This window comes from Carassius carassius, chromosome 7 (genome assembly GCF_963082965.1).
Source record: "Carassius carassius chromosome 7, fCarCar2.1, whole genome shotgun sequence".
Lineage (NCBI taxonomy): Eukaryota > Metazoa > Chordata > Actinopteri > Cypriniformes > Cyprinidae > Carassius > Carassius carassius.
Window position 1 is genome coordinate 4,003,561 of NC_081761.1, and position 22,456 is coordinate 4,026,016.

At 41.4% G+C, this 22,456-nt stretch overlaps 2 long non-coding RNA genes across 2 annotated transcripts; one reads left to right on the plus strand and one right to left on the minus strand.

Moving 5' to 3' along the window:
* The first annotated feature begins 334 nt into the window (after positions 1–334).
* Positions 335–16,972, plus strand: LOC132142984 (uncharacterized). Its single transcript, XR_009434142.1, has 2 exons — positions 335–414; positions 16,584–16,972. It is a non-coding gene; the product is annotated as an uncharacterized LOC132142984 (long non-coding RNA).
* Positions 10,854–12,470, minus strand: LOC132142983 (uncharacterized). The gene is made up of 3 exons (XR_009434141.1): positions 12,357–12,470; positions 12,193–12,262; positions 10,854–10,981 (listed from the first exon to the last, which is right to left on the minus strand). It is a non-coding gene; the product is annotated as an uncharacterized LOC132142983 (long non-coding RNA).
* Positions 16,973–22,456: the final 5,484 nt, after the last annotated feature.

Sequence of the window (22,456 nt, forward strand, 5' to 3'; positions counted from 1 at the left end):
AAGAATAATTTGTAAAGCATGTAATAGGAAGTACAAGACACAAAGAGAGATTATGGAAAATAATCTTAAAGAAACAGGGGTGCAGAAACTTACTTTAAAATCAACCTGAAGTATGTCAGAAAGAGCTCAGGTTAGAGAACTGTTTTTTTAAGGGATACTTGGCTTTATTATAGGATATGATTTTTTTTTTTTTGCTCCTATTCCACTTTTTTTCCTCATGTCCTCATCTAGAATTTGATTGTAAACCTACTGATTGATCCACACTCCATAACAGATGGAGGCCGTAATGTACCAATAAGCTGGATTTTAACCACGGTTAAAAATGAAGAAGAAGAATACATCCAACCGTTAGGGGGAGCTCTCACAGCTGCTTAAGGCCAAGCCAAGCACATGGCAGATAACTTTTACTTGCAGGTAAGATTCATACAATAGATCTCTGGATAAATGTGTTAAAGTGTGTGTATGTATATATATATATATATATATATATATATATATATATATATATATATATATATATATATATATATATATATATATATATATATATATATATATATATATATATATATATATATATATATATATATATATACACACACACACACACACACACACACACACACACACACACACACATATATATATACACACACACACATATATATATATATCTAAGGGGAAGTCGTGGCCTAATGGTTAGAGAGTCGGACTTCCAATCGAAAGGTTGTGAGTTCGAGTCCCGGGCCGGCAGGAATTGTGGGTGGGGGGAGTGCATGTACAGTTCTCTCTCCAACTTCAATACCACGACTTAGGTGCCCTTGAGCAAGGCATCGAACCCCCAAGATTGGTATGTCGCTGCAACAGAGTTATAGTAAAGTGTGGTATTTCACACTGGTTTGGATGGGTTATAGGTAAATCTAAATTAAAATTTTGGAAATGCTCAAAAATATATTTTGCCTAGGTCACCATAAAAGTGACATGAGGGTGGCTAAATAAACAACATACATTTTTAATTATCATTTCCATGTTTCTTTAAATATTCATGCAGTTTCAAATGAATCTTTGCAGCTAATTATTCCATGTAAGTTTCATGGCTAGGAAATTCTTGCCTTAAGTTTGTGTCTGTTTGACTAATTAACAGCAGTTAAATCAGTAGCCCCATATTTTTAATGGGTAATTATGGCATTTTATGAACCGATGCCCATATTGTCAGCACTGCGGATAAATTAGACCGTGTCTCCCTAATTGTGTTTAGGAACAATGGGTGCCAGAGTTTAAAGGAATAATTGGCCAGAAACTCCCTCTGATGTTATCAGAACTTTGAAAAAGAGTTGATGAAATCCTTTTCTTAATCATGATCTGAGATTGGTGTGGAATTTGGAAATGATGAAAACAAGAAGTGAATTTGGGTGGACCACGGATCATTGTGTTTAAGCATGTGCACTGACAGCAAGACCATGTCTGCAACAAAACAACTTTTGAGTTATACAATTATTAATTATATCAGTTTTTTTATCTAATGAGATAAAATACAATTGTAAAATAATTTTAAATACAATAACTCTTTTTATTCAAGTGGCGAAATGGGGGGAAAAAAACTGGCAATTCAAACACGTTCTCACAACATAATTCTTATTTCACTTCTACACATTGGAATATTAATTTTCTTTTATTTTTTAAACATGTAACTTTACATTAATATATAAAGTAATAGTTTAATATGCTGAATAATAATATATTTACAGTAAATAATCATACTATAAAGGTTAGTAGTTTTTTTTTAGGTATTTGGATAGGTATTTGGCATTGTTTCTCATATGCACTTCGTGAAAATTGTAATTCTAATTTAGTGTTTCAAACCATTATTTAGGCACTATTATATATTTTTTCTTGAAAATGTGTGTTGAAACAAAACACTCTCAGGAAAACGCCCTTAATTCATACAAAATAATGTATAAATCATTGGACCTAAAGCTGTGTAGATTGTTTAAAAGATTATAGTTATATACAGTTTGTAGATTTGGATCTTATTGTTATGTTTTGGTTAATTCATATAAGTTCTTATGATTTTGCCATCTTGTAAAAATTTCTAAGGCTGGTCTTGAGACAAGGTTGTATGTTTCTTTTTTTTTTTTTTTTGGAAAAGCTATAAATACTTTTATTCAGTAAGGATGCATTGAATTTCAGTTTCCAATAAAATATGAAGCAGCACAACTCTTTTCAAAACTGATAATAATAAGAAATGTTTCTTTAGCAGCAAATTAGCATATTAGCTTATTAAAATTATTTCTTAAGGATCATGTGACATTAAAAACTTAAAGTTCAGCATTGCATCACATGAATAAATTACATTTTAAATGCAACTTGAAAGACCATACAGTTTTTTTCTTTATTCTTGGCGTTGTTCTTTGAATACAATAATCATTCATAAAAAAAGGACCATTGTATTATATCTGATAGCTTTGCTGTCCTAGTATTTATTTTAAAGACCCACACATTCATACTTGTTTTGAACCTCCATTGTAACAGGAATCAATCTAAAAGCTAATGGGTGCAAATGAGTATGAACAGACCAACAACAGAACAGAAAGCTCATCTTATTCCACTCGTGGACTCAATTAATAAGATTCCTGGGTATCAAACTTATACCTACACCTATATGTTCACAATGCTCCCAAATCACCTGCCTGGTATGTCTTGTATCACAGTTTGGCTCAGCTGGTTCCAATCTCAATTGCCATTCTGACCCAAAACAATGTAACCAGTTGGAAATTAATTGATTTCGTTCTGTATAATGTCATTTGAACAGTGTAACAGGTGTGATTTTTTTTTTTTCTTCCCATCTAGCTATTCTTTGTTGAAGTTTTATAATGTTGGTTTGCTGCTCCACCTTGATCTTAAATTGTTATATCTTTATTTGACAGATGTGATATTTCGCCATTCTTTGGTTGAAAATAAACTAATTATAGCTCATTCATGTCAACGGTAGGGTGATGGCGCTAACAGGTACAGATGTCCATGACTAAAGTGTCGTTTTTCAGGATCTAAAAGGCTGTTATGATTGCAAAGTAAGCTGCTGGGTTCTTCACGAATTCCATCACATGCTTTATCACATCTCTTTCACTCACTGCCGCTCGCTCTCCAGCCACCCTGAGCTGATACAGTTCAAGATTGAAGTTCTTTTTAAGGCCTCGCCAAGTGAACTTGTTCCTGGGGTTCATGTTTCTATCCTTCAAGGAATAATGGTATTTTAAAAACAGAGTGGGAAGAGGAAGATAACGTTACACTGGATGAGATCTCTGTAAAGGTTCCTCTGTAGAGGTTTCACACACATACAGTATGTTGAATGGGTTGTGAAAATGCAACCACAGCAAGCTTAAAAAATAGACTAAAACCGTCTAAAACGGGAGAATGCTGACTTTTTTCTCAATGTATAAATATGTATAAATTAAAAAAAAAAATATATATATATATGTATATATGTGTGTGTGTGTGTGTGTGTGTGTGTGTGTGTGTGTGTGTGTTTTACAGTATATTTGGACTGTTATACTTAAGTTAATGTTATAAAGAAATGCCTGTGAAGGTAATGTTTTTCAGGGTTATGACTGTTAAAGATAAAGTTAAAGACCTGGGGCCTCATTTATAAACGTTGCGCACGCATAAAAGAAGGCGTACGCCACTCTCTACGCAATAATTGATATTTATAAAAAGCAAACTTGACGGGAAAATGTGCGGTCCTTCACGCAAGCTCTGACCCAGGCGTATGCACAAAAACGGGTGAAATGAGAAATGGCGACACCGTCGGCAGATGGAAGAAACACGTGAAAGTGAAAGTGAAAATGACAATACTGCCTCTCATACATAACATGAAGACTTCACAAAGCAAGTCTTACAATTAACAGCCTACACCCGTTTGATCGATCAGCAGTGAAACAAAAAAAAAATCAAACGAAAATTACAACAGAAATTCAAATGAACACATATTTGCAAAAAGAAAAAAGTGAAATATGTTCTGCAATAATATTGGCATGTTGTGCAATTCATCCTCATAAATAATACAGTTAACAGAACGAAATAATGTACAAAACTGATATTCTCGTCAATGTGTCCGTCTGGCGGAGCAGATATAGATGCAATTAGATAGACAGATAGATAGATAAATAAATAAATAGATAGATGTATTAATTGTCCACTGGGGAAAGCTGTTTTCATAGTAAAACATTTCTTCATAAGCTACGGAATTATGGTATTCATGCATATGCCTTTAGTTTGTTTTATTTTTGATAAAACAATGTATGGCGTATGTCTCAACCAATCAGAAAGCAACAAGAAATTACATTTGCGCTGAACAATTTCCCATTTCCACGTCGATTATTACCGACATCTGTAGCTTGTCAGATGCAAGAGGGGTCAGCTCCGGTGTCCCCTTTCCCCCACCCGTGGCAGACACACTCTGGCGATGGAGCGCAAGAAGTTTTTTTGCCTCGACTTTGATGTCCGACCATTTCTTTTTTATTTCGGCCATGGTCCGAGGTTGTGAGGCTACAGCATTTACGGCGTCTGCCACTGTTTGCCACTCAAGTGCCTTTTTGGCATTATGCCCACACTGTGCCCTCCAAACAACATATTTCTCCTCTTTTCCACCTCGTCAACGATAACTTCTACTTCACATTGAGTGAAGTTACGTTTTTTGGATTTCCTCTCTGTGTTTGCCATGATTTCGCAATCAATGAATATTAACTTGTGGGCATTTCACGGACTATTTATGGGCAACTATGGGCGTGTCATGACGCCGCAAAAGCTGCGCTACATTTAGAATTGATTGTGATTTATTAAGGGAAAAATGCATAGGATGTGCGTGCGCACGGTTTTATAAATCCGAATATTTCTGTGCGTACGCACGTCCTATGTTTCATCCGTACGCCACTTCTGACGCAAATCCTACGCAAAGTTTTATAAATGAGGCCCCAGAGCCTTGTCCTTACTTCTACAGCGAACTCTGTTGGTTGGCTTTAACTTAGCCACTTGATTTAGCCTACTGATTTATTTCATTAGTCATTTTGTATGTTGACTGATTTCCTGTAGTACAGGAGCATCTCAATGAATTAGAATGTTGTGGAAACGTTCTTTTATTTCAGTAATTGAACTCAAATTATGAAACTTGTGTATTAAATAAATTCAGTGTACACACACTGAAAACCCGGATAAGTTGAATTTACTTAAAAAAACTGAGGTAACTCGTTGCCTTAAAAAAGTAAGGCAAGCATTAGTTGAATAAGTGAAGTGGACTACGTTCAATGTACTTAAGCCCATAATGGAATGGAAAAGAACATTTAAGTTGAATGTACTTATAACTGAGTTACAGTAACTGAAGATACTTAGTTTAAACAATCATTCCCCACCCATTTATTTAACTCAGCTTGTTAAGTTAGCATTACTCCATTACCAATTCAGCTACATTGTATATTGTAACTGACCCAACTTAACTTTTAGTTCCTGAAACTCAAAATATCTTTCAATCAATAGAGCCATGTAAAATAAATACATACACCTGCAACATTACACTGATCCAATTGTATTTATATTGAACATGTCTTTTTTTTAGCAACAAAAGAAACAAAGCCATGGCCTAGGTTTCTAGAGTGTAGTTTCCTCAGTGATGGCACACAACAAATTTGAAATCGGAAATTTTACACCAATAGTTAAATTTAACACTTTCTCAGTGTATATATGGATACCACCACACGAGTGTTAAATCAACACTTTCAAAAGTGTTGACACTTGCAACACCAATACAGTGTTCAAATGTAACACTATTGGAGTTAAATAACAACACTGCAATAAGTAGTTGATATCGCCAACACTATTATTGTGTTAAAATGTAACACTATTAAGAGTTAAATAACACTGTAATAAGTGTTTTAAACACAACAACAACAAAAAAACATTGTATATATATATATATATGTATATGTGTATGTGTATGTGTGTGTATATATTATATAACACACACACATATATATATGTCACACACCTGGACTCATTTTGTGTGTTTTTGCCCCTGTGACCCAGTTTCTGTCTCTATGTGGTTTGATTAGTTCCCAGGTGTGTCTAGTCATTTCCGCATGTGTTCCATGTCCCTGTTAATTTAGTCATTCCATCCACCTGTGTTTTCCCTATTATCCCTTGTATAAAAGTCTTGTCCTTTCAGTTCTGTTTTGTGGGGTCTACTCGTCTACTTGTTACTTGTCTACTTGTCCACTTGTTACCTGTTACTTGCCACTTGCCACTTGCCACCTGTTATTTGCTACTTACCTTGCCTATGTTTGATTTAATAAATCCTTGTTTCATTTATCCCTCGGCTCCGTGTTCCTTCCAGCAGCGTAAGCCGTGACAGAAGACCCGACCTAAAAAGTTAAAAACTGCGTGTTTTCCCTCCGTTTTGTTTTCCGTTTTTTCACAGTCTTTTTCTTTCCGTAGTGTGTCATGGATCCCCTCTATCGCCCCGAATACCTCCTCCTCCTGCTGGAGCAGGAGGGACTTTCTCTCGAGGACCATACTAGACGGTTTCTCATGCTAGCTAATGCCACCAGCTACCCGGACCACGCGCTTGTCGCCCGAAGATGGTCCTCGGGAGGATTTCGCCGCATTCATAGAGTGGAATCTGGTAAGAAATGGGTCACCTCTCACGGTCGGCCCAATGGAGGATCTCGCCAGGTCCACTCTGGACCCAGAGCCCAGCCTACAATCTCCCCACGGTACGGGGCATAAGCCCGAGCCCACCAACGACGGAGAGCCAGAGAGCAACCCGTCAGACCAGGTGCGAGAGTCGGCGACACTGCCCACCACGAGGGAGCAAAGTGTGGAGCGCCAAATGGGTCAAAATGAGGGGGTTTCCAATTCACCTATGCCAGTTTCTCAGTTAAGCCCAGGACGGGCTCCTGATCCTCCGTTAAGCCCAGGACGGGCTCCTGATCTTCCGTTAAGCCCAGGACGGGCTCCTGATCTTCCGTTAAGCCCAGGACGGGCTCCTGATCCTCCTGTAAGCCCAGGACGGGCTCCTGATCCTCTGTTAAGCCCAGGAAGGGCTCCTGATCTTCCGTTAAGCCCAGGACGAGCTCCTGATCCTCCTGTAAGCCCAGGACGGGCTCCTGATCCTCTGTTAAGCCCAGGAAGGGCTCCTGATTCCCCGTTAAGCCCAGGACGGGCTCCTGTTCCCCCGTTAAGCCCAGGACGGGCTCCTGATCCTCCTGTAAGCCCAGGACGGGCTCCTGATCCTCTGTTAAGCCCAGGAAGGGCTCCTGATCTTCCGTTAAGCCCAGGACGGGCTCCTGATCCTCCGTTAAGCCCAGGACGGGCTCCTGATCCTCCATTAAGCCCAGGACGGGCTCCTGATTCCCCGTTAAGCCCAGGACGGGCTCCTGATCCTCCGTTAAGCCCAGGACGGGCTCCTGATTCCCCGTTAAGCCCAGGACGGGCTCCTGATCTTCCGTTAAGCCCAGGACGGGCTCCTGAACCCCAGTTAAGCCCAGGACGGGCTCCAGCCCCAGAGCTCACTCCAGTGCTTGCTCCTCCGAAATTCCCACCCTCCCACCCACTCCTGCCTCCTCCTCCACTGTCGTCTGGCAGCCCCTCTGCTCGCCCTCTGCCTACCATCATTGTGGTGCGAGCTCAGCGGGACCGCCATCCTCCAGCGACGCCTTGGTCGGCGTCTCCCTCACCTCCGCCTCCAGCCTCTGAGGCCTGGACTCCGCCTCGGCCCGTTGACCCGTCGGCTCCACCATGGCTCCTAGCTCCTTCCTCTCCGCCGTGGCCCGGCAGTCCGCAGGCTCTGCCTGGCTCCCTCGTCCCTCCGGCTCAGCCTTGGTCTGGCGTCGTCCATCCTATGCCTCGGGACTCCACTCCTCCGGCTTCGCCTCGTCCCTCCGGCTCCGTCAGGCTCCTTCATCCCCTCGGCTACACCTCAGTCCTCGGTCACTCTGGCCTCACCGCGGCCTTCCGGATCCACATCGCCGCGTCAGTCACCAGAGCCATCAGTTCCGCCTAGGACCTCCGGCTCCTCCCCGTCACCCTGGCTCTTCGGCTCTCCGTCTCCGCCTCGGGCTCCTCCTCCACTTGCTCCGTTGCCGTGGGTCGAGTCCCTGGAGTCGGTGACCATTCCTCCTCCATGGCTCCTTCCACCGTCGGCCCCACCTTGGGCCGTTATGGCTGTGGCCTGGGTCCTGCTGGGTACCTCCTGCTTCAGATCCTTCCTGTCTCCTCCCTGGCTCCTCCCTCCGTCATCTCCTCCCTGGCTCCTTCCTCTGTAGTCCCTGTCTGCTGGCCCCCTCCTGGGAGGCTGTCCTCCACCGGAACCTCCTCCCAAGTTCCCACCCACGCCTCCCTTTGTTGTTTCTACGGTGCGAGGACGCACCTACCGGGAGGGGGGAGTACTGTCACACACCTGGACTCATTTTGTGTGTTTTACCCCTGTGACCCAGTTTCTGTCTCTATGTGGTTTGATTAGTTCCCAGGTGTGTCTAGTCATTTTCGCATGTGTTCCATGTCCCTGTTAATTTAGTCATTCCATCCACCTGTGTTTTCCCTATTATCCCTTGTATAAAAATCTTGTCCTTTCAGTTCTGTTTTGTGGGGTCTACTCGTCTACTTGTTACTTGTCAACTTGTCTACTTGTCCACTTGTTACCTGTTACTTGCCACTTGCCACCTGTTATTTGCTACTTACCTTGCCTATGTTTGATTTAATAAATCCTTGTTTCGTTTATCCCTCGGCTCCGTGTTCCTTCCAGCAGCGTAAGCCGTGACAATATATATATATATATATATATATATAGAGAGAGATACATTAATTCACAAAACAATGTACATCCCGAATTCCGGAAAAGTTGGGACGTTTTTTTAATTTTAATAAAATGAAAACTAAAGGACTTTCAAATCACATGAGCCAATATTTTATTCAAAATAGAACATAGATAACATAGCAAATGTTTAAACTGAGAAATTTTACACTTTTATCCACTTAATTAGCTCATTTAAAATTGAATGCCTGCTACAGGTCTCAAAAAAGTTGGCACGGGGGCAACAAATGGCTAAAAAAGCAAGCAGTTTTGAAAAGATTCAGCTGGGAGAACATCTAGTGATTAAGTTAATTGATATCAGGTCTGTAACATGATTAGCTATAAAAGCTTTGTCTTAGAGAAGCAGAGTCTCTCAGAAGTAAAGATGGGCAGAGGCTCTCCAATCTGTGAAAGACTGCGTAAAAAAATTGTGGAAAACTTTAAAAACAATGTTCCTCAACGTCAAATTGCAAAGGCTTTGCAAATCTCATCATCTACAGTGCATAACATCATCAAAAGATTCAGAGAAACTGGAGAAATCTCTGTGCGTAAGGGACAAGGCCGGAGACCTTTATTGGATGCCCGTGGTCTTCGGGCTCTCAGACGACACTGCATCACTCATTGGCATGATTGTGTCAATGACATTACTAAATGGGCCCAGGAATACTTTCAGAAACCACTGTCGGTAAACACAATCCGCCGTGCCATCAGCAGATGCCAACTAAAGCTCTATCATGCAAAAAGGAAGCCATATGTGAACATGGTCCAGAAGCGCCGTCGTGTCCTGTGGGCCAAGGCTCATTTAAAATGGACTATTTCAAAGTGGAATAGTGTTTTATGGTCAGACGAGTCCAAATTTGACATTCTTGTTGGAAATCACGGACGCAGTGTCCTCCGGGCTAAAGAGGAGGGAGACCTTCCAGCATGTTATCAGCGTTCAGTTCAAAAGCCAGCATCTCTGATGGTATGGGGGTGCATAAGTGCATACGGTATGGGCAGCTTGCATGTTTTGGAAGGCTCTGTGAATGCTGAAAGGTATATAAAGGTTTTAGAGCAACATATGCTTCCCTCCAAACAACGTCTATTTCAGGGAAGGCCTTGTTTATTTCAGCAGGACAATGCAAAACCACATACTGCAGCTATAACAACAGCATGGCTTCGTCGTAGAAGAGTCCGGGTGCTAACCTGGCCTGCCTGCAGTCCAGATCTTTCACCTATAGAGAACATTTGGCGCATCATTAAACGAAAAATACGTCAAAGACGACCACGAACTCTTCAGCAGCTGGAAATCTATATAAGGCAAGAATGGGACCAAATTCCAACAGCAAAACTCCAGCAACTCATAGCCTCAATGCCCAGACGTCTTCAAACTGTTTTGAAAAGAAAAGGAGATGCTACACCATGGTAAACATGCCCCGTCCCAACTATTTTGAGACCTGTAGCAGAAATCAAAATTGAAATGAGCTCATTTTGTGCATAAAATTGTAAACTTTCTCAGTTTAAACATTTGCTATGTTATCTATGTTCTATTGTGAATAAAATATTGGCTCATGTGATTTGAAAGTCTTTTAGTTTTCATTTTATTAAAATTTAAAAAACGTCCCAACTTTTCCGGAATTCGGGTTGTATGTTTACACTTATTTATTTTAACTGAAATATTGTAATTCTTTTTCCCTGCACCAAAATGTCTTCACATTCAGTGTTTTCAATTCATATAAAGAACATACTTTACAACAATTAAAACAATGTCAAAGCAAATCAGTGCAAAGGCACAAAAAACGTATTTGGTCCATATATATTCCCAATGTAATCAGCTTTATAGTGCTTACATTTATCTGCTTAAACCACAGCATCTCAGTCATTACCATTAACTATGAATGCAGGCCCATACTTAGCTGATTTGGGACCCGGTGCGAAGTAGGAAGCGTTCTCGGGGGGTGGGGGTGGGGGGCTCTCATTCAGTCCGTTTACCCCTCAAGCGTGGAGTCCGTACTCCAGTTGTACCCCTAAGGACGGCCCTGGCTGAATGTATGTTACTGATCACTGAACAAAGTCTGTGCCAATGGCGTTTGGACCTCCTTGGAGAAAGTATTCTCTTTCTTTTTGTCAGGACGACAGGATATGGTTCTCTGCAGTTTCCATCTAAGCAAGAAATCCACTCCCACTTGCAGCATCACCAAAGTGCTTCTGTAAAATTGGGGAGAAAAAAAATCAATCATTTTACATCCATTTATCAAAAATATTATTAACAGGTGAAATATCAGACAAGTATCAATTACAATACAATAATAGTTCACTCAAAGCATTTACCCAAATATTCTGTCATAATTTTTGTTCATCCTCATGTGGTTCCAAACCTGTATGACATAAATGTCTTACATAGTGTCTGTAGAACGGCATGAGTATAAGTGAATAACTCTGTGCATGAATATGTGTTCATGAGAATCTATTAACAAAGCAATTCAATCCAACTCAACTAGGAAAACCACACAAGTTGTGAAAAATGAAGATTAATAAAAACAAAGCATGAAATACAACATATGTGCTTTTTCTCTGAGGTAAATACATCTGCTGTGCTCGTTGCAACAGGAAGTTATCACGTTCATCTGTCAGCTGTCATTTTGACAGTCATAACAACCGGAGCTCTGGTCAGGAGTCAGTGAAAAAGATTCAACTCTGTGAAGAAAGTACACAGATTTTTTTTTTTTTCTTGATTTTTTTTCACAACTTTTGTGCAATTCAGAGTGAACTAAACTAATAGTGTCTCATGAACACACAGTCATGCACAGAGACCAACAATCTAGTCAGCATATTTGTTAAATAATATGAAAAAGTTCCGTATGTTTCTGATTCTTTCTACGATTCCTGAATTCCATGCTGATCTCACTGCGCTGAGGGCTCTATCAAAATGAATGCGCATAAATGGGACAGCACATAAATAAATGACAGTACCAAAAAAATCTTATCTAATCTGTAGTTCGTGCTACCCATGTGTCATACTCCAAGTCTTGTGAGGGCACAAATTCACTATGAAGGGTGAACAATTTAACTCGTGCATTATAGAGGATATGAGTATATTAAAAAAAGTTATTTTCAAATGTATACATATATACATACATACATACATATATATATATATATATATAAATATATAAATTATGAAACATACACATACATATATATGGAAAAAATAACTAAAATAACTAAATAGAATATACTGAATAGAATATACTGAAACTCAACATTATGAAAAATTATAGGCACGCACACCATACAAATAGCATTAACGTTACTAAATATTATTTTATTAAATAACGTAACGTTACTTATAGTAAATGAAGTAAAACACTTACTTTCCGTGTTTTCCTTGTTAAAACCAACTTCACCGTCTGCTCCGCTTTGTGAGTGAAAGAAAATATCTCTCTGAGGAAAGTGTAGGAGCGCACAACATATTAATGTCACAATAAATCAAAATGCTGTTATGAAATAGATATTTTAAATGAGGTAAAACGCTTACTTCTGGTCTTTTCCGCGTCTGCACCATCATGGTCTGCTGCACAGCAGTTCAAATCTGTGAGGAACCGTTAGGCTCGTTTAGGCGCGCAGAGCATTTAAATATCACCATAAAATACATGTAAACAAGGTAAATCACTTACTTATGGTGTTTTCCTTTGATAAAAAAACGAATTCCCTGTCTTCTCAACATCGCGAGTGGAAGAAAATATCTCTCTTGAGAAAAAGTTTTGGAGTAAAGCACATAAATATCACTAAAAACCAATATGATGTTATTGAACACATTTTAAATGAGATAAAAACACTTACTTTTTAGATTTCCAATTTAGAAATTAAAAGACGTCCTCGTCTGTTCCGCATCGTGAGTGAAAGGAAATGTCCTTGAGAAAAGTTTATGCGCACACAGCAAATAAATGTCATTATAAAACGATATGATATTACAAACCCCATTTTATGAGTAAGATTATACACTTTATTTTGCCGTATTTTGTCCTCATACGAGCCGCGTCGTGAGCAAAGAAAATGGCGTCTATGAAAAGTATTTCAGATGGGTCAGGCGCCTGCACACGAGCAAATGTCCCGGATGTGACTATTAACACTCAAAGGTAACTCTGATATTTACACCGGCCAGAGGGGGCTGTTTACACTAGCTAAAATTCAACACCACAACTTTAACACTTTACTCTAAAAGTCCCCAACACTAGGATTTCAACACTGGATAATTTGCTGTGATGAAAAAAAAATATCTTCCTCTTTACCTCCAATCATTACAATATTGTACAGCACCTCTTCAAGTTTTCATCAATTTTACGTTAACATCTGGGACACAACAATAAAATCCGGAAATCACAAATTTACCCGTGACTCCATGGAAAATAATTCGCGATTTCATATTTTGTTTTTGACCCTATGGAACTGTTGGACACGCCTCGGCATGAGACGGGAAGCGCCAGGCTGCAGCCAGTCTTGTTAGTAACAGCCAAAACTTGATATTGAGTTGAGCTCAAACACATAATTACAATAAGATAGGCCATTAAAAAGTACAGTTTACTCAGAATTCTTAAGTAATGTAAAGAAATGACACATGTTTAAGTAATACAAACTCAATTTGTTTGAGTAGAAACTACTGATTGGACTTAAAAACACAAGTACAATAAGAAAGGACATGAAAAAGTTCAGCTTACTCAGAATTAACAAGTAATGTCAATAAATTAGAAACATTTAAGTAATATGAACTCAATTTCTTGAGTTGAATTAAAATCTGGGTTTACAGTGCAGACCGAAGTAGTTTAAGTCTTTGGTTCTTTTAATTGTGATGGTGTTGGCCAACATTTAACAAAAACCCACCAATTCACTCAACAAAATATGGTGATATGCTGCTGATCTGACAGTTGTCCAGAAGACAATCATTGACACCCTTCACAAGGAGGGTAAGCCACAAACGTTCATTGCCAAAGAAGCTGGCTGTTCACAGAGTGCTGTATCCAAGCATGTTAACAGAAAGTTGAGTGGAAGGAAAAAGTGTGGAAGAAAAAGACGCACAACCAACCAAGAGAACCGCAGCATTCACAAGAAATGTACTGAGGCTGGGGTCAAGGCATCAAGAGCCGCCACACACAGAGAATGTCAAGGAATTTGGCTACAGTTGTCATATTCCTCTTGTAAAGCCACTCCTGAACCACAGACAACATCAGAGGCGTCTTACCTGGGCTAAGGAAAAGAAGAACTGGACTGTTGTCCAGTGGACCAAGGTCCTCTTTTCACATGAGAGCAAGTTTTGAATTTCATTTGGAAATCAAGGTCTTAGAGTCTGGAGGAAGCGTGGAGAAGCTCATAGCCCAAGTTGCTTTAAGTCCAGTGTTAAGTTTCCACAGTCTGTGATGATTTGGGGTGTAATGTCATCAGCTAGTGTTGGTCCATTTAGTTTTTTGAAAACCAAAGTCACTGCACCCATTTACCAAGAAATTTTGGAGCACTTCATGCTTCCTTCTGCTGACCAGCTTTTTGAAGATGCTGATTTCATTTTCCAGCAGGATTTGGCACCTGCCCACACTTTCAAAAGCACCAAAAGTTAGTTAAATGACCATAGAGATAGGCTATTGGCAAGAGGAAAATGAGAAGCAAGAGAGCAAAATATGCAGATGAGCTGAAGGCCACTGTCAAAGAAACCTGGGCTTCTATAGCACCTCAGCAGTTCCACAAACTGATCACCTCCATGCCACGCTGAATTGAGGCAGTAATTAAAGCAAAATAAGCCCCTACCAAGTATTGAGTACATGTACAGTAAATGAATATACTTTACAGAAGGCCAACAATTCACTAATTTTGTTTTTATTTTTATTTTTATGAAGTATTCTAATTTGATGATGACATCAGTTGACATCAATCGTGGGTTTCTGTTAAATGCAAGTCAAAATCATCTCAATTAAAACAACCAAAGACTTTTAAGAATTTAAATGAACTTTGCCACAATATTCAAATTTATTGAGATGCACCTGTACATAAAGCAAATTCTTGAGCCTCGTTTTTCCCATTTATTGTTCATTTGACTCGTTTTCTGACCTTGATATAAGTGGACTTTATTTCAGCACACATACAAGAAATATTGTAGATCTATTTCTGAATCAGTGCCACTCGATCTTTTCCTTTTCTGGTAGCTGCTGACTACAACAATGAAACCATTATTTATGCCATTATTTCACTCACTGGCTTTCTATATTGGAATTAGGGATTGTATAGCAAGTTTGCCTTTATACTGATATTACAAATTGGATTGCAGAATTGAGATATTCTTTGTCTGAAAGAATATTACTATTCTGAAAGAAGAATACTATTCCCCCTATCTGACCCCAGGTTCCTCAATACATTTTATGTCATTTTTGAATCATGTCAATTTGAAATGTTTGACCAGATCTGTGCAAAATCTAAATTTAATGCCAAATTAATGTTTTAACAACTATTTTGTGTTCAAATCACTGTACTCTTTGCACTGCCGTGACTGGGGACTGAACATAAGTGAAACCCTTGATCATGCGACATGCTGTCTGCCTCTGTTTTGTGATTTGTTGAATGGCTTTGACACTGTCAGATGTGATGTTCCTACAAAGAGTCTAGTTAACATTCTCTTTTCTGACAATGTGGTAGAATAGACCGTTAAATATTTTACAGATCAGACTCATGGCATCCAGTTTAAAGGGTATCATGTCTGAGGTCACAATAGTTTGTTCCCCAAGGTTTAGTTCAGTACCTAGTTTTGTTTACTTGACGTAATTTTTCTGAGCATTTACAGTTGTATTCTCTAACCACCAACCGTTCAGTTCAGCCCTAACGGTGCTAAAATAATATTTAATAGTATATAATTGTATAATTGTATAATAAAGCACCCCAGTTTATTAAACTTGTTGTAGCTTACCATATGTACAGGTTAGGGTTCGGCTTAAGGTTACTTGCATGCAATTATGGATAATCAATTATTATAATAGTAAGTACATGAAACGTGTAACAAGGACACCTTAAAAATAAAATGTCACCAAAATCAGTTCAAGACTGTTACTACTGTTACTCCAAATGCTATTTGCCTGAATGGCATTTTATTTATACGGCAATTTACGTTACACTTGCCTAAATGAGCCCAGACCTGCCTCATTTGTTTGTTTTTGTTTTCCAGAAACGTTTTGTATTTTATTTTAATTTTTAGGTGAAGGTCCAATTCTGAAGGCAAAACCCATACAGAAAGAGGCAATAAACAATTTTTTTTATCTATTCCAAGCATAGTGGAATAGAAATATGCAATGCTTGTGGGCTTACTACTTGGGTCACTTCAAGTAGTATGTAGTATGAATCAAATGTAAATGTTTAATTGTGTATATGTTAGTCTAAGTGTGTGTAATGCTTATTGTGCTACTACTAATCTTGGACAGCTTTCTTTTTTCATTTTTTTTCTCTCTCTTGGCAGGTTAAATAAGGGTTTTATTTAAAAAAGAGTTTAGACAACAGGCAGATAACAAAAAAATTCTATTCAAGCGTCTTCTCCAACCCTTTCTTTTTTCTAAGCATGTACCACTTGAAAAAGCCTAATGGTCGAGTTGTTGAATTATGTCGCTTCTATTAAACATAATTGTAGCTATCAGGAAGTAGTCATTTATAGGCTTAGATCAAATTGAATAATCAAGAAGTTGTAGAAATGATTTGCATTACAAATGAATAATTCCTCTCTTTGCTTTCATCCCAGTCTCCTGCAGTATCTCTTTATTGGTGAATACAGAAGCTCAGGGGAAACATCACTATCGGTTTCTCTGACCTTTGTGCTTCATGGCCTGGAGGAGATGTGTGCAGATCTGACATAGAGGCTTAGGATGATGAGAGGCTGCTTGCTTGGACTCAAACCATATTAAGATGACAGCTGGTTCTCCACGCCATATTCATTGTTAAAGGGCTCATATCATGAGGAATCAAATTCTCCTTGATCTTTGGAGATAAAAGATGTACTTGATGTACCGTGAAAACATACTTTAACTTTCAGAAGTCAAAACTTCCTTCTAAGTTGCAAAATCAAAATTGTTGGCTTCACTTATGCTGTAAGTGGACATTGGAAAAAAGATTAAAAACAAAAAATATATAATATGACCCCTTTAATGTATATTATCTTTGATATTTTGATTTCCTCCAACCGAAATCATTTTTTATCACTTTATACTTTGATATCAGATCTTCTGTGTGTGGATTCATAAAAATTGCTGATTTAAAAAAAATATATATTTATTTTCCATGATCTGCTCTTGGGATATGATTCAATCATTGCTTCCCTGAAAGAGGATATCTGAATGTTTATCTTTCATCTTACTTAATGTCGTTCTTATTGATATAAGGGAAATAGTTTTAAAGCAAATTTGAATGAATGCACATTTGGCCAGTAGTGCAAAGGAAACCTCTTCTTATTGTTTTCTTATGACATTAATTTTCCCTTACCGGTGATGGGGCAACAAAAAAATATTCATAATTGCCGGGAGGTTGAACTTCACATGCTCCCTTTGAGGCTACAGAGGTATAACAAATCTATCAGGCATTGTTTTATACAGAAGATTTAAAAGGATAGTTACCCAAACATGAAAATTCTGTCATCATTCTATAAAACAGTTCACGATAGCCTTATTGGCAAACATTTCTCATTCCTTTTCAAGTCACAACTTTAATTTAAGTATCATTTGACCATGATTTCTTCCTAATAGCTTTTAGGCTAGTGATTTCCATTTAAATATGATGAAACCAAGTCTCCCGGCCTTCGCTGACAGACATGTGACCACAGCGGGGTTATCTGACCTGAGCCGGGGTCTCATCATTACTGTAGCTTAAGGGACTTACTTCTGTTTGCATGTCTGTGATAAATTACCAGAGTGAGATTTACAGTCCAAAGTGTGGATTAGAAGGTGGAAGAAGGTTAATTAATTTCTTGTTGAAAGTGCTCTCTCGATGGGTGGCGGCGGGTTCAAATGGTAAGTTATAAAGTGATTTTTTTTTTTTTTGCTATATTGCATATGGGAAACGACAGCTACATATTGATTAACAATATAAATATCAGAGAACTAGCCACCATGACCTAAGAGCAGCTCATTTAAATGAACAAATGCAGGTTGTGTAATAAAGATAGCTTCATTACGTCCACTAATGACAGCAAGCCCTAGATAAATCATGACCTTATCTGAATTGGTGATGCATGGTTAAACATTTGGCCCATGGCCTGAGATATTCACGTTTTTTTCCCCATGAATGAATATTTCCGCCATTTCCGCTTGAGTTGAACAAAAGAATAACACTGTGATCTGCAATCCCATCTCTCTGTCCAAGGTTTTTAGGGTAATTTTAGCTGTACTTTCTATACAACTGAGGACAATCTGTTCCCGATATATACTGTACAAAATATAAATATATGCTAGATAACTACAGTAAATATTTTAAAAAGTGGGTGTCAAAAGAACAGTGTAATTATGATCATTATTTATGCTATGTGTATTTAAAGGTACAAAAGAACATTAATATCCCTAGATATCTACAGTCATTGCTCAGTTAGACAGCTGGATAACAATGCATATTCACAGGTCTAATTAATTCAATGCTTCAGTAAATATGTATATCTGTTCCAAGTATGCTATTCCCAAGTAGTATCGTGATGTGGGAGAACTGCAGGCATATATGCATATTTTAGAGGCACTATATTTCTTATTGAATCTGATAAAACTGATAAAAGAAAGATGCATGCTACATAGTATAGCAATATACTATGCAAGGTATTGTCTCTAGGTTACGTATGTAACCCTAGTTCCTCGAGGGAATGAGACGCTGCGTCGAGCAACGCTTTGGGGAACGCGCTTAGCGTGAGTGACTCTGAATATCGTGTGTAATCAGTCCAATGAAAGAGCGTGACGTCACAGGCGGGGTGACGTAAGTGACCAGGAAGCTATAAAAGCACGTGCCGCGCAGCTGGCGTCAGTCCGCCATACCCCGAGTAGAGTGAGCCTTGGCTCCCGACAACGGGGGACAACCAGAGGACTCATAGGTGGCGTTGATAGCCTCGACTATCCAACGACTAATAGTCTGCTTAGAAGCAGGAGAACCCCTCTTGGGGGGACCGTAGCATACATGCAATTGGTCAATTTTTCTCCACAGGGCAGCACTGTGGACGTATGCGTCCAGCGCTCGAACTGGACACATACAATTTAGCTTCTCTTGGTCGGCTCCCGAAAGGGAGGAGGACAGAAGGCCTGCAGCACTACAGGTTGTAGTGTAACAGAGGGAACCTTAGGAACATATCCCACTCGAGGGAAACGTGTAACTAGGGGGTGTCTTCCCAAAGACTGGCCATCGAGAAGGGCGTGGTAGGACGCAATGGCCGCCACGTAAACCTTCAGCGTGGAGTGGGTCAATCCTTCAGAGAGCCTGGCCTGTAGAAACTCCAGAACTGTACTGAATGGGCAGTTTGCTGGGTCTAGCTGGCGGTCTCTGCACCATAAGGTGAAGAGTTTTCACCTCAGGGCGTACAGTTTCCTCGTTGAGGGAGCTCTGGATTGGAGGAGGGTCTCAACAACCTCGGTTGAGAGACCAGCTGCTAATAGTTGTTCCCCCTCAGGGGCCACACCCACAGCTTCCACAACTCCGGGCGAGGGTGAATTATCGTGCCCTGTGCCTGTGAGAGTAGGTCTGTCCTGATCGGTATCTCCCATGGAGAGCCGTTGAGGAGCGAGACCAGGTCTGCGAACCATACCCGGCCAGAACGGGGCTACTAATAACAGACGGACAAACTCAGTACTCTCGCCAGAACTCCCGGGAGCAGAGCAATAGGGGGAAAGGCGTACAGACGAAGCCTCGGCCAGGTCTGTACCATAGGGTCCAGTCCCAGAGGAGCTGGATGAACTAGAGAGAACCAAAGGGGACATTATGATGTCTCTTGAGTCGCAAAAAGGTCTACTTGAGCCCTGCCAAACACTCTCCATATCTGCTTCACCACCTCTGGGTGAAGCCTCCATTCCCCAGGCCTCGGCCCCTGCCTCGACAGTATGTCTGCTCCCATATTTAATTTCCCAGGAATATATACTGCTCTTAATGAGAGGAGTTTGCTCTGGGACCACACCAGGATCTGGTGCGCCAGCTTGCACAAAGGGCGCTAACGCAGAACTCCCTGGTGGTTGATGTAAGAGACCACCGATGTGTTGTCGGTGCGAACCAACACATGGTGACCCCTTAGGTCTGGGAGGAAGTGCGTCAGTGCAAGATAAACTGCTAGCATTTCTAGACAATTGATATGCCATATTAGATGGCGACCACTCCACAGACCACGGGCAGGGTGGCTACTCATGACTGCACCCCAGCCGGTGAGAGATGCGTCCATCGCTAGTATTACACGGCAACAAGGAGCTCCCAGCATCGGGCCCTGATTCAAGAACCAAGGTTTCTTCCACATGTCTAAGGCACGAAGGCAGCGCCGCATGACCTTGATCGTGTGAAGTAGACTGCCCCTCGGGGAAAATCCCTTGGTCTTGAGCCACCACTGTACAGCAAGCCTAGAGGTATCATGTTGGACGCAGCTGCCATCAGACCCAACAATCTCTGAAATTGTTTGACAGTGAGTGACTGGCCTTCTTTGACTCTCTCGACAGTCTCAAACCCAGCTCCCCCATATGTGCGAGAACAACATCTCGATGCCAAGCCGGAACCTGCTCTGACTGAGCTAAAATCAACCAATCGTCAATATAGTTGAGAATGCGGATGCCCTGCATGCACAGGGGGACCAGAGCCGCATCTACACATTTTGTGAACGTGCGGGGTGAGAGTGCAAGGCCGAAGGGAAGTACTCGATATTGGTAAGCTTCGCCCCCGAAAGCGAACCTCAGAAACTTCCTGTTTTGTGGAAGGATAAATATGTGGAAGTATGCATCTTTGAGATCTATTGTGACAAACCAGTCCTCGGACCTGATCTGAGCTACAACATGCTTTTGAACTTCAATCTCATAACTGAACAATTTTTAGACCCTCAAGTCTATAATCGGATGCAACCCCCCATCCTTCTTTGGAACTATGAAATACCGGCTGTAAAATCCGGACTCCCTGTCTTGAGGAGGGACCATCTCGATGGCCTCCTTCTCTAATAGGGTTTTCACTTCCTGTTCCATAACCAGACCCTGCCTGGGGCCGACTATCGTCGGGATGACCCCGTTGAATATTGGCGGCGCAGAGCCGAACTGAATACGGTAGCCTTTTTCTACTGTGTGCAGGACCCATTGAGATACATTTGGCAGTAGTTTCCACGCTGCTAAATAATCTACTAAGGGAATCAGTCTCTCGAGACTGACTTCTGGTTTAAGAGGCCCCTGCAGGGGCGGCGAGCGTCTCAGCCCCGCTATGCGCTCGAGAGGAAGACACTGAGACCGATGCTCGCTGGGGGCCGCTGCGCCCTGGAAAACTGGCAGGGTTGGCAGATTGGCCCACAGAGGGCGCTGAGGCTAGACGGGCACCGTGTACTGCGGTGTGTACCGCTCTACCCCAGCAGAGGCTGCCCTCTGAAACCCTGGGCTTTTGGTGTCAGGGTTTCTTGGCCGAGGACTTCTTAGCTTCTATGACTGCCCTAAGATCTTGTTTAGGCTTAGAAGACCTCGGCCGAGAGCGTGTTTCTGGGCCTCACAGTACGAGGAGCTAGGGTGCGGCTGGGGCATCTCTCGCCCAGATGCCCCGAGAGAGCGACGAGGGAGGAACTTATGGAACGCCACCGCTTGTTTGCGGGCCTCCTGAAACCTGTCGACGACAGAATTGACTGCGTCACCGAACAGGCCAGTCGGCTGAATCGGGGCGTCCATGAGGCAGACCCTGTCCCGCTCTTTCATATCGGACAGAGTCAACCATAAGTGCCTCTGCGCGGCCACCATAGCTGCCATGGACCGCCCAATCGCTCGGGCGGTCTCCTTGGTGGCACGGAGGGAGAGATCAGCGGTCCTTCTTATTTCTGAGATATCATGGGACTTGGTCTCCTCTCCCTCATCTAGCTCTTTAAGCAGGTCGGCTTGGTACGCCTGTAACACCACCATGGTGTGCAGACACGCACCAGCCTGACCTGCAGCCGCATACCCTTTGCCCACCAAAGCCGATGTTGTTCTGAGTGGCTTTGAGGGCAATGCCGGGGCCTTCAGAGACGATGCCGCACCGGGGGACAGGTAGCTTGCGAGCATCTGTTCCACCCAGGGCATCGCTCTATAGCCGTGCTCTCCCATCCCCCACTATGTTGCCGTAGTAGTCAGACGAGGGGATGTAGAGGCGGGCTGAGAATGGGCGTTTCCACGACCTGGCGATCTTATCATGCAGGTCGGGAAAGAATGGACAGTTCGGTCGTTTTTTCGGCGGGCCACTCAACGCTTAATTTGGCCACCGCGCGAGTAACCACCTCCAAGAGCTCCTCATATTGCGTTGAATGGGGTGGCGAATCCCTGTCGACCGACTCCACATCGACCTACTCGGAGGAAGAGAGGCGGAGCGTCGATCCCTCTCCCTGGGTGGAAGGAACCGCAGAGCGTGCTTCCGACTCCAAGGATTGGGCGCCGGATCTGGCGGAAGTGGAAGGAG